The sequence below is a fragment of the Dermacentor andersoni genome, chromosome 5 (genome assembly GCF_023375885.2).
Source record: "Dermacentor andersoni chromosome 5, qqDerAnde1_hic_scaffold, whole genome shotgun sequence".
In the NCBI taxonomy this organism is placed as follows: Eukaryota; Metazoa; Arthropoda; class Arachnida; order Ixodida; family Ixodidae; genus Dermacentor; species Dermacentor andersoni.
Window position 1 is genome coordinate 71,536,042 of NC_092818.1, and position 27,390 is coordinate 71,563,431.

The following is a 27,390-nucleotide window of genomic DNA, read 5'->3' on the forward strand; positions in this document are numbered from 1 at the left end:
AAGTATCTCCACCAGCGCAGTATAAATGCTCGAAAATGCGTTTTTCCACATGCCGAGCACTCCGTGCCAACGATAATGTCCCGATTTTATGCAGTTTCACCGCGCTCGAGGACTCGCCACGGCTCGCTCGTAAACAGCTATACGGGGAAATGAGGAACACAACGTGGTGACTGATGCTCGCAGTGATAAGAATTACACAAATTATGAAAACAACACAGCGATGGTCTTTTTTCATTCTTTTCCCCTTTATAGCTGCCGCAAATTTTTCGCGCCACTCCGCCCAGGGCCGCATTCACGATATTTCTCTAAGCGCTCATTTCGCTCCAACCCAAGCTCCCCTTTTGGAGACCGTATTTGGCTTTCCTATGTGCTGGTTATGCGATCGCTCCGCAATTTTTTCCAGCCAGTGACTGGAAGCACCAGCACCAGGCAGTGCTTGTCCTCGGCAAAAGACAGAGCGCTTGACAGGTCAAAACTGGCTCGGAAAAAAAAAATAATGCTTCTAGCTATTGAACAAGGCCGAATTGAAGAAGGCCGGCGTAGGCTGCAGGAGAAGTTTAGTTGCGACAGATGCAATTTGAATAAGATGACATATTTCTGTACTTTTGGAGCCATGTTTTTCCGTTTGTATTTTTTTTCACAAAGGCTCGTGCTTGCAAAAGCTGTTGTTCTTTTATAAGAAAAGGAAGACTTTTCGTAAAAGTACTTACTGGTGCAGAATTTTATGCAGAATGGAACTTTAGAGTCAAATGTTGAGATTCTGCACTTTTTATATGAAAATTGAAATTTTGGCCACAAGGTTGAGGCTAAATGTCTAGTCAAATCAATAATGTAATGTTTTAAAGCACGACATTGCAAAACTGAACAATAGAGCTGCACAGTGGCATAGATTGGGCCTTTCTAAGAATATATTTGGCACAAGAATTCCAAAGTTTTTGTCATTTTAGGACGATCGTTTTTGCGACTAACCATAGTCACTTAAACAATGGAAACCTAGTAACGCTTTCAAACATTCCTCTTCAAGAATCAAATCTGGCACCTGGCCTTATAATATTGTCCTAAGCAAATCTTCCAATTTTTATCAATACCAAGTTAGTGGCACAAAAGTTCACTTTTCCGTGCTGTGCCTCCTTTTAAAGCACGTGGTTTTCTTTTTCCTTAGTCATGGAGATAAAGCGGTTCACGAATTTGCGACTAACTTCACAGTGAAATGACAACGACATGCGCTTCAAACAAAGATTATTATTTAACACTACTCTAACAAAAGAAAAGAAAGGCGCTTTCTCAGCATAAATGTTACTAACGTTATGTCAAATTCCGCGATGTCCTCGTATGTCCGTTCATAAGCATGCAACCTTTACCGGAAAATAAGTTTGAAAACAGGAGCCGAAACCTTTAACAATCTAAATATTTGACATTTGAATCATCGTCGACGTCACCACTCGAACATCAGCGGAAATTTAAATCCATAATTTATTAATTTGGCACTGCTCACGTACATTACAAGATACCAAACCGCATTTTTCTTCAATTTTCTGAGTAATCAATACTGGGTTTCGTTGGTAACTTCGTGCCACACTCGGGTGGATGACAGTTTTCCCTTTCATATTTCACGTGTCTAATTTTTTGTCTCAGCAAAGCTCTTCATTAGCGATAAGGCAGCATAAAAGCCGCCAGTTTACTCTAGAGGCTGGTCCTGACGACATTTTGACCTATTGAAGAGAGTTGCCACGAATCGTTTTTGCCACCAGCAATTACAAACGGCATTTCACATGAAGACTGCATGTATGCATACGATTCTCAATCGCTATGAATTGTTGCTGTTCAGTACTTGGTCGTGGGTGCGACATTAGCGTGTAGCCAATGCATTCTTCTCTGCTGCGAAATCCGAAAACAAAAGGTGTTGCACCGTGCTTTTCGTGTTGATTAAAGTACGTCACATGACTAAAAATTATTCCCAAGTTCCTCACTATGTGCTCACTCACAGCTCATAGGCTGCATTCAGATGGTAATTATATCACCCCAACTGAATAACGGATACTGCCGCGACCAATCCGCCACAATGTAAAACAACCATCCAGATCTTTTTCTTCTTGTCAGAGCTGAGTACAACTATACCAGCAATTCTGCCCTGCAACTTCTGAACCGAATTATCTAGCACAAGGAAGTAAGGAAGCAAATAAAACTACCAGGGCCAACCACACCACCTTATTTCGTTTGGTTAGCGCTCTTATCGTAGCATTACTCGCGTTTCAAAAGCCGGAAATTTTCTGCCACTGCCTTTTCGTAGGTAACGCACTTTCTTTCTCCTTTGCATACTGGACGTTCTCGAGAGCTCGTGCGCCTATTGCGGGCCAAGTGGCGCATGCACCCGAACGTGTAAAGCGGGCCGGGGTGGCCGCGGGTGTACGCAAGAAGAGAAATAAAGCAAACAGCCAAACCAGGTCATCAACAGCCGAGACGTGGCAAGAAGCAAACGCGTCGCGAGCACACTCGACCGCGAAGTCCGTCGTTTCACAAGGTGCCCCCTTACGACGTAACTGTGACGTCGCCTTGCTTTTGTTGTCTCTTTCGCGCCCGTTTGGGGGACTTCGAATCCGCGCAAGCGCTCGGAGGGCGTGGTCGCGATACTGTGTTTTCGTAATTTCGCGAAAACCAACCCGAGACACTCGCTCCTTTGTGGCGCGTAAACAAATAATCGTAGCGCTCTACTTCGAATGCATCGCGAAACGAGAAATAACGAGAAGTGGGAAGGGGGACGCGCGAAGGTGTAGCGGGAGGAGGTCGGTTTGCGCACTTATTGTGTGGGTGCCCGCTTTGGTATAAAAGACGGAAAGCCCGAGCAGTGGATATCACGCAACGAAAGGACTTGTCTATCGACAGACGTCAGCACCACTCCCATTCATCAAAATGAAGGCCTGCGTAAGTCTGTCGGGTTACTGCAATATTGCAGGGTAGCACGGTGGAAATTACGAATGTACGCTCTGATCTCGTTAATGCTAGCGCAATTCTTTTCTTCTCTGAAATGGTGTGCTCGCAAATGCCTGCCTGTCAGTTCCGCCATAACGCAACTACCGAAAAGAAGCTCAGAGTATTGACAGGCATCAAGAAGTTGCCCTATGAAAGGGGTAGATAACAGAGAAGAACGTGAAACAAAAGGTCCAAGGCAAGTAAGGTGTTTGTAGATGCCGCTTTTGGCGTCGGATGAAGGTTTCACTGACCACCAATTTTTTATAAGATAAAAATGCAGTTGACTAGTATGAACACTCGTGAGTAACAAAATCAGTTGCGTTAAGGAACTAAATATTAACGTTCATGCACTTGTTCTCCGCACGCTTTGCGCCTGTGCATACGGAGCCTTTTTACCTAAATTAATGTGACATGTTTGCCAGCTAAGATATCTGCCCAAATCAGTATGCTGATTGAATCGACCGTATTAGCGTTGATGGACGCGACATACAGGTTTGTTCGTGCGATAGCACAGGTGTTAGTGCAGTTAGCTTGTATGTAAATTCCGTGATTTCTTCACTATATTAATGCGGAAATACTTCACAAGAAAATAAATAATTGTACTGAAAAACATGCATCGGCAAAAAAGAAGCGATATAGCAAAGTAGCATTGCACATATAACAAAGCGCCCGGACTTTACGAAGCCTTATGGTTGAAGGTAACAAACACAAATATTGTGACAATAGGAAATGACTGTTTTGCTCTTTTATAAAAATTTCCAAGACAAAAGGCGAGTGCCTACAAATTTTTTTATCTTTTTTATCAGTTCGCTCGTGTCGTATTTAACGGTGTCGAAATCATGTTATGAATAACGTGTTTCCGGCTTTGCAATCCCTTTCGGTACGTCTATGTTAGCAAAATCATGGCCTTCGAGAGCTTCTTGTGCTGCCCGGTGAGCTGTCGGTGAGGCACGGATTTGGACTCTACCTATTGCGCTTCAGAGACGGACGGCGAAATACAATCACTCGCTCTCTGGTGATATTTGTCGGTACCTTGTATTTATGATTAGAGCGTGTTTTGTGATATACTGTCTTAATGAAGGATGTAAGCCTAAATGTTCTGTCGAAAAATAACAACTGCGTAAAAATTACTAATATTTATTTTTCTAGCGCCACTGGGCTCTTTCTTTGGTTAGCTGTAGATTATGCCTCCTGTAGTGGTCTCGAATCACGTGTTAAGAAAACACTTGTAAATTATGCAAAGCTACAAAAATGACTAACTTTCAAGCCAATTCTTGATGAAGTTAATTTGCATGAATTGGGGAAGGAGTCATGCCGACTACAGTACGCCAGAAAGAAGTTTTAGTGTAGCATACGGCATAAAATTTTCTATTACCGATGTAAAACAATGACAACTGGGAGGCTGAAATTTGCGAGGCAAAATAGTTTGGCTGCAGCATGCTGAGACCATCAATGATTTCAGCAAACTTGAGCGCATTATATAGTGAAACAAGCGGCACAATTATTGACTAATGTAGCAGGACGAGCAAATTTGTGTCGGCGGAAGTCGTGTAGAAATTTAAAGCCACTTTATTACTGCGCGCAATCACGTACTGCCTCTAAATGAACTTGTATCCCGTCAACGACCCAACATATCCGCCCTACCTGCAATAGGCTTCGTGCGTTGCACTACCGAAACCGGTTCAGGCAATTTGGAGTTTGAGTTCTGAACTCGGAGACAGCGCAGCTAGACAAGGTAAGATAGGCAGGAACACGCACTTACTTGTTCTCGTCATGCTTCGCTGCTGTGCAATTTAGAAGCTATAAATAACCAACTACCCTAATAACGCACACTGCTTCCGATTGTACTTGACCCGATTCCTAACCACTCTCCATCTCGTAATTTCTGTTATTTCAGCTTGCTCTGTTCGTTTTTGCTGCCATGGTTGCTGCCAGCCTCGCCGGATACTTGTACGGCGGCTACGGCGGTTACGGTGGCGGCTACGGAGGCTACGGAGGCGGCTACGGTGGCGGCTACGGCCATTACGGCGGTGGCTACGGTGGCGGCTATGGCGGCTACGGTGGTTATGGAGGCTACGGAAAGTACGGTGGCTACGGAGGCTACGGCTACCACGGCTAAACGAGATGTTCGTTCATTCGCTACAGCCAAAGCAATCTGTAAAAAGTCAAATGAATAAATTATGTGAGTCAGAAAGAAAATGTGTAACGTTCATATGCCTTTTTATACTGTCATTAAAGTCTCCGTGCTGCATAAACTTATAAACACGCTTAAGTTAACCTCCAAATACGTCCGCTCAGATTTGTGAAGCGAAATTACGCCACTAAAGACATACTAGCACGACATTTTGCTGGTGAAGTTTCCGCGGATTAGCTGCAAACACTCAGAATATCCCGTTGTTCTCTGAGTTGAAATACCAAATTACCACATTTTTCTTCATCGAATGATTGTTTTCTTATTGTATATTGCGTCGTACCGGACGCATCATCACGTTTGGTCTTCTCTGCTGCACCTTGATGTCCGGATTTACGCATCCGAAATTACCGCAAGATTCTTTGGAAGTTCGTACCCCGAAGCTCAGCAAGAATATGAATCCGTCTTTTTTATGACGTGATGCCGCATGTGACCTGACCTCTCGCAATAGTCGCGAAGTGTTTTTGAAGTGTCACGCGCTCGGCCCGATCCCAGAGACAAATCTCCCGCCCCCACCTCCACCCCCCAAAAATATCGCACGGTTGCGCACTATTGCAAACACTCGTGCGCTGTACCGCGTTGCAAGTACACCAGCAGCTCTACGTCTGCGCGGTGCCGAAAATGTGCGTAGCGTACGCCTGCAACTCAACAATTAAAAAGGAAGGAGACCAGCGCTTCGGCCGGAGTTACACTGTGAACCACGTAGCAGCCGCCTTTCATTGATGATTAGCACATTTATTTGAAAATCCTTGCATTACACCGCAGCGACACTACAAAAAAAAAAAAAAAAAAAAACGTTGCTGACGAGGTCTTACAGCGCCGGCCCACTCTTCCTGGTGGTGGCAGCGCGTGCCTGGCTTCACGTACACGTTTAGGGTACCGAATACGGTACGGATACGAGACCAACCAGACGCTGGCGTCAACTATTAGCCGGCTATCCAGCACAGTGTGTCGGTGAGACCATTCTATCATACCTGAGAGACAACGACCCAACCAACGAGGGCGAGCTGTCGCAGTGCGACGGGTGTTGGTGTCGCACAGAATACGCGTATTGATCATAAATTTCGAGCGATTCCCGGGCGATCGGCGGTCGAACTGTTAGCGCGCGAATCGCTGTGCCTTCGCTTGTATATGTTACTATTGAAAGCCAAGATGAATTGAAACATATTTGCAAAGCTGAAATGCATGAACTTAAACTCTCTCCAGCCATGCTAATGAAGTCAGAGCCGATGTTGAGATTCTTCAGAGAAGGTTAAGCCTAGCAAAGCCGTTTAGTTCGTTCACTCGATGCCGGCGGACCAGAACTGAAAACTAAGCAGTTAGGACGAAGGAAACTGCTTTGATAGTCCAGTGCTGTCCTTAGCGATTTGAAATCAATTACTCTTCGCACTGTGCGCACACAATGAGTGGGAAGCGACGAGACAGACGCTTTGATAATGTCTATGCGTCGCCGTTCCCGAATGCTATCAGTTCCATTCGTTACGTAGGTGGATAGGCCTGTACGTGCTGTTATGCTAACATATTTCTTCATTCCACAGATTCACTGTTTGCCTCTACGTCAATTGGGAAGCAAGAGATGGTACAATTGGTAGAGCAACATAAACAACCACATCGCCCAGTTACCGACGGTGTAAGCAATGGCATCCGCATTTTCGCGAGAGAACTGCACAGCCCATGCATGTTTGCTTATGCTTTATGCTTGAACTTTATGGAACGCACCTACTCTTGAGTAATATTAAGGCAAGGAAAAGTGATAATTTGAAATAAGATCCCGTACTATGTTTATCTCGTTCGCAGTCGCCATTGTTAACGCGGCTTTGCCGCTCATATTGACTCGTCTCTGACTGGAACAGACTTAGAGGCTAGTTGAAATTGAAGTCCATATAGCGTTCTGTCCCGTGTACTTCTTGATGTCTTCCGTTGTCTTTCGTACGCTAGTTAATGACGTCTCAAGTCTGTAATAATCACCAACTAGCCCAAACGGTTTCCTCTAATTCAGAGTGGAACAACGTGGCTCATATAAGCGGATATGTACGTTTTGCAAGACTGGGCATTATTTTACATCAGCCTTGTGCCGTTTTCACAACATCTGAAGCTAGCAACGATCTGCGGCTGTATATGTCGATATAAACAAATGCACCAATTCGGTAAATTTAACGTGGAATGCTTCTTGCTCGAATGCTTCTTGAATACGCCAAATGTCTCAAGAATGTGCAAAAAGTATTCAAAAAGCAGCCGGCAAGTGCCTGAAATCAGTGAAAACAGATTTCAATGTAGCCGCGTCGGCAGATGGAATTGCGCGTGCCTTTATCGGTCGCACTATTCGCACAGTAGCGCAATCGTGCCTTCTCAGCCAGTAGTCGGTAAGTGCAACTAGGCTTCCGGGAACGACATGCTGCCCCGGACGTGCCGTTGATATATTGATTCGCAATCCAGGAAATGCACAACTCACGCAAACTCAACCTGGGCGCAGGTACACAAATCAACAGGTGAAAGCCCCGGCATCCTTCCAAAATGTCTCGTACTCCATGCGGGAGAGGCTAGCCCAGGAAAGGGAAGAAAAAGGAGGATTGTAGCAGGTCAAGAACTTGAGAGAGAGAGAGAGAAAATATTAGACGAAAGTAAGAGAGGTTAACCAGGACTGAGCTGTAGATCTTGGGGCACCAGAACGTCTAGGAACTAGCCTGAAAACTCCTATCATAGCTGATTTTACTCCCACCTGCCCGGGTTCATCAATTCAAGCACCTCACTTTCTCTTCTAACAAAGTTATGCTACCTAACACGTAGCCGTATGGCTTTCTCGTTATACCTACAAATATTGAAAACATTCAGACCTGAATCTGCACAGAATACAACGCTAACTTTTGGGTACCTAGGCAACCGCAATTTCAATGAATACGCCCCAACATTGTCAATTTGACCGCAGGTAAACGCTACGTCACAAGGAGGCTTTCACAAAAAGCAGACCATTTATCGAGGACGTCAATGCGAAGAGCTCAACCAGGCACAGTAGTTGCTATCATGTAGCTCTACAAGCCGCAAACAATGATTATGTGATGTGCCTTTCTTCTTCATCTTTTCAGAAGCACATTGTAACATTTTCGCAATATTGTCCTTCAATATATTTAGGCCCATTTCCATAAACCTCTTTTCATTGTTGTAAGTTTTAATAGCACGAAAACACCCGCCGTGGTTGCTCAGTGGCTATGGTGTTGGGCTGCTGAGCCCGAGGTCGAGGGATCGAATCCCGGCCACGGCGGCCGCATTTCGATGGGGGCGAAATGCGAAAACACCCGTGTACTTAGATTTAGGTGCACGTTAAAGAACCCCAGGTGGTCGAAATTTCCGGAGTCCTACACTACGGCGTGCCTCATAATCAGAAAGTGGTTTTGGCACGTAAAACCCCATAATTTAATTTTAATTTAGCACGAAAACACAAGGGCAAATATACACGGGTCCAGTTCTGTACTACCAACTGAATTTTTAGTAGTACTGATAGTTGGCACTGCGAATTCTGATAGTTGGCACTATCAAGAATTCGCAGCGTCTACGGGCATTGGTAATGAAGTACATATTTTTTATGCTTACCACACTGAGTCTTGCGCTTGAAGTCACAATTTCTTGTTTAAATTAATTCAGGGTTGTCATCCCCATGGCTTTTTCGATCATAATGTCTTCTTTGTTTTAATATACTGATTTTGTAATCTTTATTTGATTTCTTTGTAAGGTTTGCCTGGGTTGAAGAGTCCCTAGGCTCCTCATATCCTAAGAAGCCCTGCCATAAGTGTTTCCCCGTAAGAGCTTCCTGCTATTGGTAGGGCTTTGTGTCTCGTATAGCATATATATTGGTGGAACAGTTTGACGTGCTTTCTTCCATCCGTACAAGAACATGTTTTGTCTTTGCACTCAAAGATGAGCAGCACTATATCATCTCAAAAGTGAGGTGATGGAACTTATGAAAAGTGTGACCCTTTTTGATTAAAAAAATATGCATTCATGTACACACAGTGCTCGTCCTGTGTGTGTGTATGTTTACTTTGCTCCATGAGTTATTGCGCTGTTCAAACTAGCAATATGTGGCACTAACATGAAAAAACAAAACTACTCCTGAGCCGAAGTTCCTCTACGAGTATTTAGTTACTTATTTACAAATAAGTATCCTCATAACTGTTTAATAAATACTCAGTAATTACTTAATTAATTAATTCATTCATTCATTCATTATTTTACAGGGAAAGGCCGTCCCATACACAACTCAGCTGCAACGTATCAGTTTTCTTCACAAAATAGTGAAGCGCTTAAGTATATCACAAAGATGTAGTGCACAACTACCGTCATTTTTATTGCGGATAAGCGATTTTGATACCTGATTTATCTGTTCAGGAATTTTAAAGTAAACACTGAACAGAAACATAGCCTTTACTTGTAACTAACTTATCACGTTATAAACTACTGGAAGGAGTCACTTAAAGCTACGTGCTAATCCTTTGGATGCCAATAACTGGTAATTCTTTCTTATATTACCTACTATACTGTATTGTACTATAGGACTTTTAGTACCATGATCTTTCAACTAAAGTAGGCTACCACTGAATCTGTGGACGGTAAGTACCAAAAAACAATGAAAGCAGCCACAAATATGTTTGCAAGTATATGATATTCAAACGTGTTATCGCGCGTGGTCACAGATCTGTATAGTCTGATCCACTATGGCGGGTGCAAGCTTTTCTTGCTCATTTGGAAGGTCCTAGTGGATTATCAGGCATATGCTTTCGCAGGCGCTGCAACCTAGAACACTCCGTTGAATTCTTAGCTGTAGATACTACCACCGTTGCTGAGCGAGCCGTGCAGGATTGTCACGCATGCCACCGAAGCATAAACTGAAGTTTTGCAACGAGAAGCTAATTCATGTAAGATGCTGTTAACGTGTCATGAGGTACTTTGAAATCAATTTGATGTGTCCTAGTGTTTACGCTCGAGCAGGGAGAATATATAAGCTAGCGTGCGCTGCGTGAAGGAAAGCCAATGCTAGGCAGTGGCAAGTGCGTGTCGTTTACGGCAACTCGGCTCAATATATGCCATTTTTTTGCCACAGAACGGTGGCGCCAGCTCCAAACGCGCCGTGTGGTTCGCACTGTTTTTCCTTAGCGGTGACAGATGGCACCACTGTTTCGTTGCAGTGACGTCACCAGCTGCCTGCGCCCTTTCATCTCTCGATATCGGGAACCAATCTCGATAAGATTGCTGAGATAAGGCTTGAACTTTGCTGTCGAGATGACATAAACCATAAATATAGTCTACAACACCATTCACTTCCCCGCGGTGGGTAAACAAGCAAGAAACACCTACCCATTCGTCCTGAAGCCGGCGGGCAAGGCATGCTAGTTGCCGTTATGTCAGACGTTGACGCGATATACATTACATCTGGAATCCTGCGGGAGGCCTTGAAAAAAATACATATTTTCCAGTATTGATGACAATATTGTTTTAGTTGGCATCTTATTAGTGTTATTGCCTCAAGTACGTCTCTGATATTAATGTTATACGCGACATGTGTTGCTAACAATTATTTTTTTAGGAGTATGCGCAAGCAGTTTCTCAATGAGTTCACTGGCTTTTGCCATGTCGTAATGGCGGGGCAGTATTTCACAGACACCTTATTCAGCAATTATCTCGTCTTATTTTGCCCGCATTTCAATCGTGCTTTAAGCAAACGTGTAAAAAGACATTTGACACCACTGATATTTTTGCAGTGATGGCCACTTCCTCTTACATTGTTTATTCATTCAATGCCGGCGACACTATTCCTAAATAAGGTACTTCTTAATGGACTAGCTTTTATTGAATGATACTCCAGCGAAGTTTAAAATTCTCATTATGGAAAACGCAGTTCTTTTAAAACTTCACAGTCTTATTTATTAAAATAGCTTCGTGCGCAGCAAACGCGGAGTTCTTGCATAAGAGTTGTGAGAAGAGGCGGACGCACTTTTGCGCTACTAAAGTGCGTTTCAGAGGGCTAATTATGAAAACAATATTCAAATTCTGGCAGAACTTTACAGCCAGTTGCTTGTATGGAAAATTTGGATGTGGCGATATATCATGCAGCCCCATTTTGTTTTAAATGATAAATGGCGCCTTATTTTAACATTTCTAAAGAAATTTCAACGCTCCATCCACGCAACATTGAAATCTAACGTGTTAGAAGTACAGAAAAGCAGCCCTGCTATTTCGTGAGATGGAAGTGCGTTATGACGAAGTGACTTGATGTTATCTTAAAGTAGAAAATTGCACAAAGTTGTTTTATAGAGAACTTCCTTACCGTTATGTACACGTCTGTAACGTTATTGTGTTAAAATTTGCGACATTGCATGTCCTCGAACCCAGAAATATGAAGAGTGAATTCTATTCGTCACGCCGGTACCGTACTTCTCAGCTGGCTTAGGTGACTTCGACTGTAACTGGATGACGTCAAATAATTTCTAGCATTGATTGGTCGACCAAAATCGCACTCACGGTAGCTGCTCAATACATCAATGCAAGTTCCACCTATCTGTTCGCAGGGATTTTTCTTCGATGAAAAAATTTAACAGTAAGAAAACTTCGCCATACGACAGTGGAGCTCTTAGCATGAGGGCAGTGTAATTTTTAAACATTCAAACGGCCCTGAGGAGGAGAGGTCCACTATGCACTCCGCTGATATAATATTTGGGTGTTAGTTTACGGCAAGGCCTACTCTGTGACATCATGTTCTATAATATATTATATATATATATATATATATATATATGTATATATATGTGTGTGTGCGTGTGTGTGCGTGTGCGTGTGCGTGTGTGTGTGTGTGTGTGTGTGTGTGTGTGTGTGTGTGTGTGTGTGTGTGTGTGTGTGTGTGTGTATGGCAACCATTTATAGCCTTTAAGAAATTTTTAAATGTCACCTCTGGCAACTAGCACAATTCTAGTCCCTGATCTGGATTATTCGTAGAGGTGCACTTTACTAGCAAGCGAAATGAAAAAGCATATTCATATATGTAAAAAAAAATTATTTAAGTAACGTGTTAATTACTTTACGGCACATAGTGCAATTTCCGAACAGTAGCCAGTGAGCCAGCAAGACGTAACCAGTTGAAATAATTTCCAGGATGTCATTATATGATTCTATGCTCCACTGATATATATAAGTGGAGAATAAAGTCACAGGATCCGGCACATAAATAGCTTGAGGAATAGAAGCACGGAAGAAAAATAATAGCACTTTAGTGGCGCTTCGGCCAGGGACCGTCAGTGCTTATATATTTAATTCAACTGAGTATACGCGCATGTTTCTAGTGTTTCCATTCACGTTTATATTTTCTCTCTATCACTTCTTCCTGTTTTTACAAAGAAAAATGCATAAATTGAACTTAGTGTGCTTACAATCGCCCTCTTCATGAAGGCCGGACCCCGGCCAAAACGTTATTAAAGTCCTCTTAATTTTAATCTACGTGCTTCTATTTCCTAAACCTTATATATATATATTCATTGACTGTTTGGTTACGCCGAACAGAACTGCGCTCACCACCGATCAATGGCAAACCTATGGGGCGGTTGAGAAAAAAAACTTACAAAGGGTTTGGCTGCGCCAACAACGAAATATCGTGCGAAAGAATATTTTTTTGCATCAACTTCTGTATTGCTATGGGCCATTTGTTTGACCGGTCCATAATTAAATCCTTTGCAGTCACGATGTCATTGTTAAACTGTTATTTTCTGCACACACGATACGCATAATCATGCGCACTGGGTTGCATAATGCATACAGCGTTACTCTGTGGACACAGGAGGAGGAGTATAGCAGATTTACACAAAGAATGTTTTGTGGTTTGACGCCGCATTTGCCAGAGTTGTAGAGCAGCCTTCGCACTTGCATGACGGGTATGCGAGGGGAAATCATGCGCTCGGCATTACAGTTGAGCGGAGAGAGGTAGGCAGGATTGGGCGTATATTTGTGCCTATTGTTCACGAAGCACAAAGGCACTTCAGCTTGGGTGAGCGACGCTTTACACACACACATCGGGGAAGACCAAAGCCAACGTCGCGCATATGGGGGCGGTGCCGTAGTCTTTCTTGCGCCACGTCTATCGAACACAGAACGCGCAAAGCGAAACGGGTTCTCAGTGAAGTCCCGCTTGAAGATGACCGTCGCAGCCGTTGCCGAAGACAGACATTCCTCGGCCTTGCGATGCTTGTTTGCAACGTCCGCATCTAGTCGGGCTTGTCGCTGTTCATCCGTTTCGACAGCGCGCTTGGCACGATTATGCAATCTGTCTTTCTTCAATTACGTCTGTCGTTCTTCTGCAGTTTCGTTGGCACGTCTATAAGTCATTATTTTTCTTCTTTGTTGCGGCAGTCGCAATCGCTCGGCCAGATCTTCGTCGGTCGACTCCCGCTGCCCCTGTCGCCGAGCTCGTTGTTGTTCGCTGCACTTGGCGTGACCAATCTCTTCTGTGGACATTTCCGACGACGTTCCCGATTCACTTTTCATATTTATTTCCCACATACGCGCACGGGGCGTATGTGTGAAAATAAGAACAGGCTGTGAGTGCGAAACTCTCCTGAAGGAACGCACGTATTAAGATGCTTCACACGGACAGAGGCGAAATCCAGCTGGGTAGGCTAGTATTGCTTTCGCACTAAACCTAAAAAACCTAGGCGTGGCGGTATAGTCAAGGGAAGACAGCACAGCATATGGCGGCAACGAATGTGTTGCGGTAAATACGTCGATTCAAAATGCAGTAATATTGTGGTTCCTCCATCTGCACGAAACATTGTGATGGCACAACGCATTCACTTGTACTTGTAGTATTGGTGGCGAACGCTACTTAGACTGCCTGCTCCAGCTTCGCTTGAATAAAATAATATTATATATGAGCTTGTATACGTCTGAGTATATCAGCATTCTTTATTGCGCAATGTTGCAAAATTTTATGTTTCTTTACACGTGCGCATACGAGTCACCTTCATCTATAGCTTCACTGTTGATGGCTTCCCTTTCGTTTGTGCTGTGTAGGCTTAGTATGTTCGTGTCTCCGTAGTATGTGTGCGTGTTGCATGTATTAAATGGCAGCGTTGATTAATTCACTGTGATATGCTTGCTATAGCCGTGATATAGTTGGCTCTAATGCTTTTGTTTTAGACTGTCTACAATTATGTAAAGACGAATAGGATAACAAACAAGTCCAAAAAAAGCCATATGTAATATCCTCTATAGCAAGTGTATTCATAAATGCACCTAATTTGTAAAATGAGGTCAATATAAATAGCGGGGCCGTTTTATTTTACCATTTACGTGTCTAGATTTGCAATCATTAGATAGGTCATAGTTTGCCTAATTATTTTCGTGAATGAACAAGTTACGCTTATTGAACATTTTTTTCTGATATTCATCTTCGGTGGCTTAATCAAATCAGTAGTTTGGAGCCTGTGCTGGCAATTATGCAGCTTAGGGAAGAATTTCTTTTCCCTAATGGACCCTTCGTAGGAGGTGCGAGAACAACTAGTTCAGTTTCGAAGGCTCTATCAGAGCGCGGCTAACGCTGTAAAAGAGTGCTTGTATAGCGACAATATCACCGCCCTGCATTTCGTCACGCTCACACCGTTACCGCTGGCAGCGTCTTGCGAGAAGCAGCCCTGCCCTGTACACTTTTGTTATCTTCCTCCCTTCCTTCCTTCCACGCCAGCGTAATGTCTTCATGCTGGCTGCGCTTTTAATCTTCACCATCTCTCCCTCGTACATTTCTTATGCGGCGCAGCGAGCTTTCAGTGGCAAGTGTCCAATGCTGTACGAGCATTAAATTCTAAACTGATTTCGATCGAAAAAAAGAAAGAAAAACTAGAAAATGGGAATAAAAATGAGTAAAAAAAATGCCTACTGGCGCTAAGGAATCAGCTTGCGGGAACATGCGATTGGTGGCGTTAGCGACACGTCGAAAGGCGTGGCGCGGTGAGGTCAACGTCTTACAGGCGCTCTTTTCTTTCTCGGGCGAGTTTTCCTTTTCGTAAAGCCACAGAATGTGAAATACTTGTTCTCGTAGCTATTACGGGCACATTCTCAGAGAACTTTTTTTTTTCGCTCACCTACACTCTAAAAACTAGGGAGGGTATCGCAGGAGTGAAGCTGCCGGTTCACTCTTCAAAGCGTCGTTTTACTCTCGCAAAATGTCGAGGAGAGTGAAATGCATTGTTCACTCTGTCACCAAGGAGAGAGTGAAATGTGCTTTTCACTCTCCCCTTCAGAGAGAGAGAGTAAAAAGACTCTTGCGACAATAGAAAAGAGAGACTCTTGCGGCAATAGAAAACAAAACGTAGCGTAATCTTCTGCTTCAACTGTAGGTGGCTGGCCCCGAACATGGCAATGTATCATTCATGCACGCTGAGCAAAGAACACATCGTTTTGCTTCTAAGAGAACAGGCCGCCGCAGTTCAAAGAAACGCGTAGCGAGCGCTCTACTTTTTCACTCGGAGTGGCTCCACCGCGCGCGCGCGCGCTCACGATCGCGGAACAACACAGCACTGGAGAAAGAAGATCCGTCCAGCGAGCAAAGGCCAGCCGAGGGATTTCGTGTGTCAGCCATCTCGCGCCGCCACGAAAACACGACAGTCGTTCGTCATGCCTTGGATATAACAACAAATCCTCCACGGTAAGTGAATTCTAACTTAGGTGCACATTGTCCGTATATGTCATGCTATCGCCAGGAAGTCGTCGCTGCGCTTAGCCGACGCGATTGACAAAGGACTAGGCGCACGCGCTGTCTCTCGATGTCAATCGAAAAAGCCAGTCGTCGCGATAACTGCATGTGATTTTATCACTTTACCGCTGTCCGTAAGAGCTTTAAAAATCGCAAACGCTGCCAGAACTATGGTATGTTCAATAAGACGCCAGGCGAGAGGACGCTTAAAATGGTTAGTTCACCAGCCCGTGATTCCGAGCCTATGCGGAGCGTGATTAGCGTGCGTTTTGTGTGTTTGAATTTATTCAGTTTGGCAGTCTACTGTGTACGGAACGCTGTTGAACTAAGGAATCACATAACAGAAGGCGTCATTTTGCTGGCAGCATGCTTTTTTTTAATAAATAAACCGCGCGCTTGACGGTGTCTCGCGCAGGGGGAATCTGCGACCACTGAAGTTACGTGCAGCACCAGTGCTAGTTAGAAACTTTGCCGCAGGCATTCAGCTGCATGCTGCAAGAGGTCACTTGGGCGCGTTATCTTGAACTTACTGAAAACGCATGAGGAATTCATGTTTTATGCTGAAAAAAGTATAAACCCCATATAAGCGATCTTGCGCGCGGCAGCTACAAGCGACGCGACGGAGATGGCTGTCGCGTTCGCTCGTCGCCTACAAGTCGTACTCCGTGCGAGCGACGATTTTGAGCGACGCCTCCCCGGTGTTGCCGGCATGAGGGCTGCAGTCACGCGTGACGCGTGCTTTAGTAATTTACGTTGATGTATTTTACTATAAAAAGTAGCATAAAATATTTCCGGTGGTCTTGCAGTACGTTCTTATCCTTGCACGTATAAAAATTGAATCATTTGCTCGTTCCGCGCGACAATCGGTAGTATTTGAGCGATGTATGTACATCCAGTTCCGGCTTCGCGCTATTGGCTAGTCGCTCATAGCACTTCTGGGCGACGAGCGACGATTTCTAGATTTCCAGAACCGAGCCATCTGTTCAAGCGACGGCCCGTTTTGTCGCTCGAAGCCGTCGCTCGTCGCCGTCGCGCACTAAATCGCTCTCACAGTGTTTATCCCTAAGACCGAACTGTTTTTGCTCATGTTGAAATGGTGTGATTATAGGTCTGGTTTTGTCTCCTGTTGCGGTTTTCGTGCACGGTGCGAAACTGAAAGGATGCTTATGTCTACGAACTCGGTGAATTGTCGAGCACCTAGTTACGCATCGGCATCGAATATAACGGCTGCTGTGTGGAATTACAATTGCAGGGGCGCTTTGCATACGCTTATTGTTTTGGACATGCCTGTGCATTTGCTAATATGAGTTGGCGTGTCAGAGTTATGTCATATGAACAGCTAAATCAGCCTTCCTCTGGGGGTTACAAGCGTAATGTGTGCATTTTGCTATAGCATGGCAGATCAAGATGTGTTTATCGCTTGAATATTTTTAGTAGAGAAATAAAATATCAAAATAAAATGTTGCTTTAATTCCGTGTTACCAGTCTGTCGTACACAGAACAATAGGTTGGTGTAATAAACTAATAACTGCGGTTTAACTGCAACTTTTACATGCCTACAAGAATGTAAAATGCTAGATTTCAAACTGCAGCAGTAGTCGGGTCTGTCAGAAATGAACTCCACTGCGCACCTCATGCATGAAAATAAGTTCATGCCTTTTAGTAAGCTTAGATGCAGGCCGCAGTGAACTTGTTAGTATTGAAATGTGGGTAAGCTTGCCATAACAAGCCTTGTTGCCCTTTTTTTATAGGCACATCCATATATCCATTGAGCTGAAGGACAATATTTTCATCCCTACTGAGCATCGTGTTTGCAGCTATAATCCTCAAATTATTGCTTCAGCAGTGGCACAACCAGGAATGGTCCGGGGGGGTGGGGGGGGCACACTGGGCAGGTGCTTAGGATGTGTCACAAGTGGTGTTTGCGATACACCAGACTCATGACAGACCTATGACGTCTGAAAATGACCAATATTCTATTCATTAGCAGGAGTATTCTAACATTCATGAAAAACAAGGATGAACTGTGGTTTATTTGTTTTTTTTGCTTAAATCTAAAAAATTGAAGTTAGTTTAGCAGTTGACTGTTGCAGTCATTTGGATGTTTTGCATGCATTTTCACTAGGAAGACTAAGAGCTAAGACTTTTTTATTGCCATGGCCTTGACTGTCTTGATGTTGTTTTGCACCATGCCCTTGTGTTGACTTTTGCATACGATATTTTTTCAGGCACCCGCTTTATATAACGCAAGAAGGCAGCTGCAAGGACACGAGGATGTGAAAGAGCCAGTGCAGCGCGACTTCACGTAGTGCAGAGGAGCCAATGCCAAAAAATCAAACTACATTGGCATGTTATTTGGACAAGAAAACTAGTATGTGGGTATATTGGGTGTACCATTTGACCAAATGTCAACAAAATCAAGATACAGTATGTTACACGAAGATGAAAATTCTCACGTGCTCCAGGCAGTCATCTTAACATGGTATATTTATGTAATGTCTCTGATTGGAAAGTCAAATCGAGTATGCTCTCTGGAGACAAACACATAGCAGCAAGTGTCATTGAAAAGTTAAAAATGTGTTTTAAGAAAGCTGATTAGTTCTGAGAAGTGACTGCTTTTTGTCTTGCCTCTCAACAGATATATCCATGTGATAAAAAAAGTAGTGGTACAATGAAATTGCATATTTGCTTAGCGACATGATACATACCTGCAATGAGCACGGTGCCTTTGTTTACTATAAAAAGCAACAGCCCATGCTTGGTTAGGTTAGGCCCACTACAACATGCAGGCATGGGTGATTGGCGCTTTTTTTATTTCTGTGTCGTGAGGTTTATTGACGTGCGTATAGGTGCAGTGGCGCGCAGTATGGCTAGTACAAAAAAGGGGGGGGGGGGGCAGATATATGTAGCTCACTGTACACGACACAGGGCAAAGGAAATCAGTGTTCAGCAACTATGTTAAATGCCATGTACGTAAATTTTACAACGCTACTCGTTCGAAGCGCGCACAGGGGCATATTGAAGAAAAGTTTCCAGGGTAGATAATTTAGTTCGTAATTTACACTAATTTTGCTCTAACCACGAGACATAATAATTTGAATATACTGCACGGAAAAACCTAGAGCGAATTAAATTGTGTGTCAGCTTCGTGTGTATACATATAGTCTTTCCTATGCATTAGGTTTTTTGCGTAATGCATTAACAGTTGACAGCCTATCTTATGATGTGTACTCTGTTTACATTACAGTTGTTTATTAGTTCACTCGTTTGTTTTGCGACTGATGAAATGCCGGCATATATATATTTTCAACGTTTGACATAACCCTGTATGCCTTGCAGGGACAACCCAGCACGTGCATTTCTCAGCACCCAGTCAACTGCCAAAAGTGACTCAAACACAGGCCACCAGTAAGTGGACATCAGTTGCAATTTTACATTATGCAGTTGGCGGCTGCCTTGTACGGAGGCTTTTTTTTTTTTACTGAGATGGTGATGTCGTTCTAATGTACATTTTGACCACAAAGGTGCGATCATGTCTCACAGAGGCATATATGGTTGCTATTCTCTGCGAGGGACGTGTTCTCGTGTTCATGAAGCATTTGTGTTTGGCAGTATTGTCGCCCAATGAGTCGGATATAAACACTAACTCACCACTGCCGGCAAGTAGTTGCGAGAAACGCATTATGACGCTGTAAAGTTATTTCATTAATTCGAAGGAAAGTTTTGCAGCAGGAAAAAAGGTTGCTATTCCAGGTAAACATGTCTTTTTCTCGCAGGTTATTTAGCCAAACTGTGGATGCATGAAATTCGTGACTTATGAATAGATTTTAATTTATTCTTTAGTAATGCTTCTAAAAGAGACTAGAAATAGCATGTGACTACCTCTGCAATCAGCAGACCATACATATACAGTCATAAGTGGCAGTTCCATGCAGTCTCGCACTTTATATAACCTTTCCTTTCAGCAACATTGGAACTGGTGGCTGCGTTTTCAGAAGGAGAAGTGCACTTGACACTGTATATGTATGTGTGAATTCGGTTTTCTTTGTATGTGTCGGCTCACTGACAAACAGTGCAAAAATCTGTTGTACCATGAGCCTGACGACGCCCTCTGCTGCTAGAAATGCGGCACTTCGTATTTTATAGTACTGCATGACATTTAAATCAAAGCTACCACATAAAATGATCAAGAAAACTAACCGCTGTTATAGCTGTTTTCCTCAAAGAACGCTTGTCCTTTATGGGCTGTGTTAATCTGAGCTCTCCACCGATGTTTCAGTAGTATTATCCCTTAGTGAGTGAGAGATTGGGGGCAATTAATCGTGTTAGTGTTTAAGTGGTGTCCTAATTATTTGCATTTGTTCCAACAAAGTTGTCTAGATTACTTTATTGTGTAGTGTAAAGCTTACGAAACCATCAGCAACTACTGAGTTGCTAACACGCATATGGATTTGTCACTATACAGGTGGAGCTCGGCTGTACCACTGCAGTGCTGCGGAAATTGCCTTCACCAGCGGCTTTGCAACAGCTGTTTCGCAGCGTGTCGGTATGTGTTAATTTATAATTATGTTGGGATGGGCTAGTATTATGGACCACTGCTACTCTGTATTGTGACAGATCCATATGATAAGGGATGTAATGGGCACAGCGAAAACCATTGAATTTTTTACTATGGTACATAAACAGGCTCTCCTTTTCGTCACTGGAGCAGGAGAGAAGGGCATGCAGGCACTCCTGAATGTACATATATTTCAAAACATGAGAGAGACACACACACACACAAACTAAAGGCAGGGACGTTCCATCTTTCATCTTGAATTGAATTGTGCAGCGCAAAAATACAACACAGACCACAGAGAAGCACACATGTTAACAGGTTTGATACACACGTTAGTTCAACAGATTTGATACTTCAAGTGTGCTATTTTACACAAGGGGGAAGGGAAAGGGGAGAAAATCTGAAAAAAAAAGTGGAGTGGAAAAAAAGGAATCGTGCCAAAAAGCATGAGAAGCATCGCGCAGCCAGGATCACCAGCAGGACATCTAAAAAGCACTCTGATAAAATTACATCCAGACAACCTTACGTATAGTTTGTTTCAATCAACTCAGATCACATGCAGCCATTACTGCTATCAAGTTGTTTCCTTATGTCATATGAGGGAATGATGTGGGCCCAAAAAACTGTTTAGAGCTGAAGGATTATGTTCCATTCTAGCCTCATTGCCTGCTTTTTTATCATATTGTTATCAGCTGCTTATGTTAGGGACAAAAAGTAAGAGTACGAACTGTTTCCCGATTCGCCATTCCACACAACATGTCTTTGTGACTATATGTACATGCATATGATCCATAGTTGAAAAATATTCAGTACAGTAGAATCTCATTACAAGATGCACTTGGTTGTAAGAGACATCTGAAAATGGTTTGGTTGGTTTTCCGATGTTTGCCACGTTAACAATACTGTATACAAGAGACACCTTTGTTACTAAGGATGACTTTTTAAGTATTCACTACTTCGAAGGGACACAACCCAGACACATTCACTTTTTGCACCTTGTGTGCTCCGAAGGGCGTAAAGATCACGCAATCCTTACACAAGTCAATCGCGCATGTCTCTTTTAGCATGAACCAGAAAAGGAGGGCAACGAGGATAGTGCAGGGCAGAAAGTGTCGGCAGTTGAAGCTGACGAGCGCCTAAGAGCACCTCAAAGGTACTGCGAGCAACAAGGCTTGCAAAGTGAAGTGTTTAAATTCCAGAAGTTGGGAAGGAAGCTAACACAATCTACAGTCACTAAAAAGCTGTGAATGTCTTCTTTAAAGGGCCCCAAACCACCGAGGTTGAAATTTAGTTGCGGTGTTGCAGTTCTACACAATAAGGCAATGAACAGGTAGCCACGAGAATTTTTCGAAACGGTGCAGTAATAGTGGAGCGACGTGTGTTTGATTATCGAAAAGTAGTCCCCACTCATTTCACTCTTTCATCTGGTACACGCCATAAGGACAGTATCGTCTTTTCCTTGCCTAGTACACCTCCAAATGTTACGGGACAGGCCAACACCAATGAGCTCTGTTGCTGCCGCGCTGGCCCGTCGTCCTGCGAGGGGTGGCGCTAATACAACGGAACTGTATGGTGACTCGTGTTGAAGAGCCTCATAGGGAGACCCTTCTGTTGGCGTTTGTTCTTTGCCCCCATTGGCTGCCCACAATGGCATCGCGCGCAACGCGACGAGGAAGGAGTGTGTGTATTTGCTTGCAGGCCTTGCCGGAAGTCGTACACTTTCGTTCGACCAATCGACAGCACCGGGAACTGGTGACATCATCAGAGACAGCCTGGTGACGTCAGGACAAACTGGGGGGTGCAGGATAGATCCAGAGAGGCGCACGGGGTCATATTCTTCATGTTGTGGTGCTCCGGCAGTGCTACGCACTCTGGCATTTGGCTTCGTCGATCGTGACGGCATTCTGATTTCGATACGCGTGTTTACTTGAAATGTTCAAAAAATGTCGAGAAGTGGTCTAGGGGCCCTTTAAGCCACCCTGAGCATTTATTCCTTCAGATGTATTAAAACATACTTTAGTGATGATGCATAATAAAGTAATCTAGTCTGGCTACTCAGTGTCTCAAAATTTTTGGTTTCGAGAGACATGTTTCCCGTGCCTCTTAAATATCTTCTGATGAGGCTTTACTGTAATATACACAAACAATTGTGTAACTCCTCCTGCAAGTATTATTCATTAAGCCCGGTCACTTATGTGCAAAGCTTGTGGTTAAGTCTTGATGTCCGTACTTTTTAGTGCTATGTTTATTAATTCGTGCTGTTCTTATTGGTTCTTCGATGCAGGAGACAATGCCTACGAAATTATTGGCCCTGATCATGAGAGCCCTCAAGGGGCAAACAACATCTCTGTTGCAGAAGTGAGCCCGATACCACTTGGAAGTTACCATGACAGATGACACGGCAGCAATAGATACAGAGACTGCCATGTCTACTGCAGCTGCAACAGTGTACGAGGCAAGCAGCAGCGCGTCAGCATCAGCAGCAGTGTCAGAAGGAACCCCACCAGGCCTGGTAGAGCAACATGTGTGCTATCACTGACTTTTTTTGTAGTGGATACAACTCATTTGCTCAACATACAAAAGCTTTTCACCACGACTGTGAGCCAGTGTTATTGTGCAGCAAGTGCAAGACTAAGTTAGGTGTTATAACACAGTACAAGCATCACTTTAATATATGCAAATGCAAACATATTACAGTTGTTGTCCTCCCAGCCAGCCCACATAGTGACAACAATGTGGAACACATGGTGGGACACACCTCTCCCCCATTACAAGATAGTAGAGACTGTCAGTGTTGTTGCTAGATTGACTGGTCTTTGTAGGCAACTAGAAGGACAACACAGGTGTCATAAGATTGTTGTTGATGTTGTTGTTGAAGAGGTAAAAAAGAAGTTTGATGCAGGTGAAGTGCCAACTGATATTGAGCAAATCAAAAGCAACCACCTGAGAAAGCAACACTATCGAAATTTGGGTATCTATGTGCTGCCAACTCTGGTAAGAATGGCATAGGACAGAAGTGTGATGAAAATCACACAGACACTGCTGTTGCATCACTGGGCACAGTGAGCAGCGACTTGTAGGGCAAGAGAGTCAACTGAAACTAACATTATGATATAGTGTCATCCTCCCATGTGACCACTTTTCAAGTTATTTTGCAAGGTACAGCTCAACCTCCAGAAACGAGACTGCAACTTGTCTGTAAAAAAGCTTTCACAAAAAATGGTTCATAACACTATTAACATAGCAGTATCTTTTTTTTTGTGTCGGTTCGAGGTTCCCGGCTGTCCATTAATGCAAAAATTGAGGAAAAAAAGAACATGTGTCGTACTTACACCTTTTTAACAAGTACGAGGGGGACAGAACTTTTCTAGTCATGCATCTTCATCATACTATCAAGTTTTTAAATGCCTTTTATAATTATTATTACCAGTTATATCTGAGTGCATTGTATGCATGTAGCAGGTGTAAAATCAGGTCAGTTGGATCAGATGCCTTATCTGCAAGCGAGCCCTATATTCAAGAAATTTGAATTAAAATAGTTACGTTAGAGACGCAGTCTTTCAGCACTTTGTTGCCTGTGGTTTAAGCATTGCTCAATACTTTTGTGGCTGGCAATTTTCAACCGGCACAGCACTGCGCTTTGCCACAGTCACATTTGTCTTCAAAGCGGTGTTTACCATTTGTGTTGATCTGTTTGTGTATGCATAGAGCATGTTTTTAATTTATATTTTTCTGTATTCTTGTGCTTGCACTAAGCTTGTGTAAGGCAGTTACAAAATGTGCGTCACTATAACGAACTGTTCTGTTGAGCTTACACTTGCAAATAATCGTGTTCAGATGGCCGCACTTCTATGCGGGTGCACCGCTAGCTTTGTGTATGTTCTCATGTTTGTATAAAGCTTATATAAGCTAGTTAGAAAATGTATGTCACTAAGCATTGTGATATTCTTTAAAGAACTGCTTGGTTGGTTTTACACTTGTGAATTAGTATTGAGGCGGTGGTATTCCCATGTATGCCCACTGCTAGCTTTCTGTGTCCTCATGTGTTTGTATTAAGTTTCTACAAGGGAGTTACAGCATGTACGTCACTAAGCGCTGTGATATTTTTTAAAGAACTGCTTTGTTGGTTTTAAACCTGTGAGTAATAGTACTCGGGTGGCACTAGTCATGTGTAGGTACACAGGGACCATTTGTATACATTATGCTCATGTAAAGCAGTTACAAAGTGTATGTCACTAATTACTGTGATATTTGTTGAATTGCTGTGATGGTTTTACACATGTGAATAATAGTGGTCAGGACACAGTACTTGCGGTGTATAGTTGAATTTATACACTGCCAAGACATGGGCTGTATACGTACCAAAAGAAATGTATGTCATTATATTGTTGTGATTATTACTGTTTGGATTTTATTAAACTGTAATAAAATTGTTTCTTGTATCTATTGAGGTATGGCAATTTGTCATGCAACCAAACTGAGGACCTGTACTTGTGTATACAAATAAACAGCTAATTTAAGAGTATACTGCTCATATTCTGCTAAACCAGTTTAACAAATCTTGTACTACAATGCTGGAAAAATGACAGAGCTGACTCGGATGTACAGAAAAAGTTCTGCACTGGCTGAAGGACTGCCCCACACTGGAGTTCGTAATGTTGCGTTTATTGGAGTAGAACAGAAAGTGCACTTCTATTAAAAATGCGACAGTCGGTGCAGAAACATAAGGCAGACGAGCGGATGTGGCACATTTTTTTCAGGGCCCTCCATGCCTACTACTGCATTTCTAGTCTTCCTGTGCTCTGCGTTCCCTGTTCAGCCAAGGTTTTTACTCCATGACAATTGTTCTACTGGGTTCGTAGCAATATTGAAGAAAAAAATTCAATGGTTTTCAAGGACTTTCGAAGCCCCGACACAGTAACTTCAAGGACCTCGTGCAATGTGTGTAGTAGTTTGGACAGGCAATAACTTGTTCAAGAACACCGTTAACTTTAATGCAAACAAAAGAAAACAAAACAAATCGCATTTCAATGATTTCAAACATTTGAAAGATTGCTAATTTGCCTTTCACCGCCCACCACTAAACGCACACAAGGAAGCATTTCAAGAAAGCGCTCAAAGTTTTTCTGCAATAGCACAATTAACTACTTGGACCTGCAACGTTTGCAGTTTTTGAATACTGTTTGGTTTGACAGTGTATGTGATGTCATCTGTTGCCTCAGCTTTTTTCACCATCAAATAAGCAATAGTCATTTCTAATTTCTTTTTATTGTGTCTGTCGCTCTCAATTTTCTCTTCACGGCTTCTCTTCGAATGCCTCAACTGTTGAGCTTCCTGCTTCTGCTCCTCCAAGCACATTTGTCGCCGGTTCCATGTGAATAAAACTGGTATCTGCAGCTCCTTTGTAATTTCAACTTTAAGGATGTCGCTTTCCTTCTATTACCTCCAGAGACAATTTTCTGTGACATGCGAAAGAGTGTCACAGAAGGGAAAAAAAGCGCTTGGCAATGTCTGCTAAGTCTAGCCAAGTGTAAAAGTTTAAGGACTTTCCAGTACTTCTAAAATTTCAAGGGTTTTCAATGCCTTGAAAATGGCATTTTAGAAATAAAGGATTTTCAAGGATCGCTACAAACCCTGGATTCTAGCACCTAAATAATTTTACAAGCTTATTTTGGCATGGAGTTAGGAAATTCATGCTTTGTAGCTAACGCTGCACTATCTCTGTACAGTGAAGCCACGAGAGCGCAACTATTTTGGAGTAAAGAAAAATACTGAAAGCTTTTAATACCACTCTTCTTTTTTTCTATGGAGCTTCGTATTGCCTAGTTAAGTTTGCGAATGTGCCTGGTTTTGGCGGGCGTTTCTTCGACATTTTCTGGAAGAAGCAGATGTCTAGCCCCGTATTCAGAAATGTATCTTAATACAAAGCTCATGCTTGACTTGATATAAACGACGCCTGGTGCGAACGTCCCCCAAGACGCTCACTGCCTTTCTTTTGGTGCGTTCACGACTTGCGTCGTTTAGATCAAGTCAAGCATGGGCTTCAAGTTATGATGCATTTCTGCATATGGGGGTAAGCGTGCACAATTCCGGGCAACGCACTGTGCCATTGACACTGAGAGAAAACGGGGAAAACAGAGTTAACCACTTATGCTCCTAAACTTTCGCGTACCTGTGGTGTGCGTGTATCGTGGAAGAAGAAACAGCGCAAACACAAGGACGAAAAAAAGCATCAACCACACCAGCGCTTCGTGGTGTGGCATGTTTTTGCGTTGTCCTTGTGTTGCGCTGTTTCTTCTAAAATGCTCAACCAACTAGCCGGCAAGTCCATCCTGTGCATATATAAATTGAACACACGCATGAGTGTAGATGGTCTTCGAAGCTTTTAGTACGAGCACTGCCACAGGATACGAGCAGTGCACGCGTAACAAGTGGACACATTAGTCATTTAAACATGCGTGCCAATGCATTTGACGCGGCTATCGGCATAAGCAGTCTCCAAATGCTGGAATGCATGCGCTTCAAAACGCTAACGATCCGCTGCTATTGCAGGACAACAGCTCACAGCGGACTGAACCAAACTCTAAACTAATGCACTTGAAAAGAACGCCTACACGGCAGCGTGAGGCACGTCGAAATGCCTGGTACTGGCGTCGCAGTTGCTCACCAGTATACGCGCGAATTAAATTCACATACGTGGATGGTTGGCGCAATACTTTGTATCCGCGTATTTTGGAGAACATGGACTGGAGAAGCACTCGATCATGAGCTGAACGGCACATTTGTTATTTTCCTGCGGTGACGACAAGCCGTGAATAGTTCTCACGTTGTCGTCTACGTTGTCTTCCTTCGTTAGTCGTAGCAAGGAATGGAAATGATGCAAACGCACACGCATTCCAGTACACAACAGCACAGCACACTGCAGAGAAACCCCACCCACCACAG

At 43.3% G+C, this 27,390-nt stretch overlaps 1 long non-coding RNA gene across 2 annotated transcripts; it reads left to right on the top strand.

Moving 5' to 3' along the window:
* The first annotated feature begins 15,759 nt into the window (after positions 1 to 15,759).
* Positions 15,760 to 24,970, top strand: LOC140218479 (uncharacterized). 2 transcript variants are annotated; one of them, XR_011894747.1, is made up of 5 exons: positions 15,760 to 15,839; positions 18,116 to 18,262; positions 19,227 to 19,295; positions 20,353 to 20,433; positions 22,730 to 24,970. It is a non-coding gene; the product is annotated as an uncharacterized lncRNA (long non-coding RNA). The 2 variants fall into 2 exon arrangements; XR_011894746.1 differs by having other exon boundaries at positions 18,116 to 18,258.
* Positions 24,971 to 27,390: the final 2,420 nt, after the last annotated feature.